Source organism: Gymnoscopelus braueri (assembly GCF_963280865.1).
Source record: "Gymnoscopelus braueri genome assembly, chromosome: 11".
NCBI classification, from domain to species: domain Eukaryota; kingdom Metazoa; phylum Chordata; class Actinopteri; order Myctophiformes; family Myctophidae; genus Gymnoscopelus; species Gymnoscopelus braueri.
The window spans coordinates 44,805,913-44,806,457 of NC_137613.1; positions in this window are offsets into that span (position 1 = coordinate 44,805,913).

Consider the following 545-nt stretch of genomic DNA (forward strand, 5'->3'; position numbering starts at 1 on the left):
CACACACACACACACACACAGACTGACATGCTCGCCTGCGACACCAACAGTGCAGTTCGGCTGGACTCACACAGTGCCAATATGCACGCACACACACACTCACACACACACACACACACACACACACACACACACACACACACACACACACACACACACACACGCGCACACGCACACGCACAAACACACACACACACACACACACACACACACACACACACACACACACACACAGAGAGACACACACACACACACACACACACGTGCGCAAACACGCGCACACACACACACACACACGCACACAAATACAAAAGAACTCCTTTCCTCCCTCCCTCTTTCTCTCCATCTTCCCCTCCTCGCTTTTACTCCTCTTCCTTTGTCTGCTGTAAGCAGATTATACAATAATGTTAATTTGAGCACCAATTAGTGGTGTTTGATTGCATGTGCTAAAATACAATAAAAAATGTATTGCAAATTACAGCAAGTTGATAAAAATGTGACATCTTTCTCTCTCCTCTCCTCTCATGACACCACCCTCACAGCAT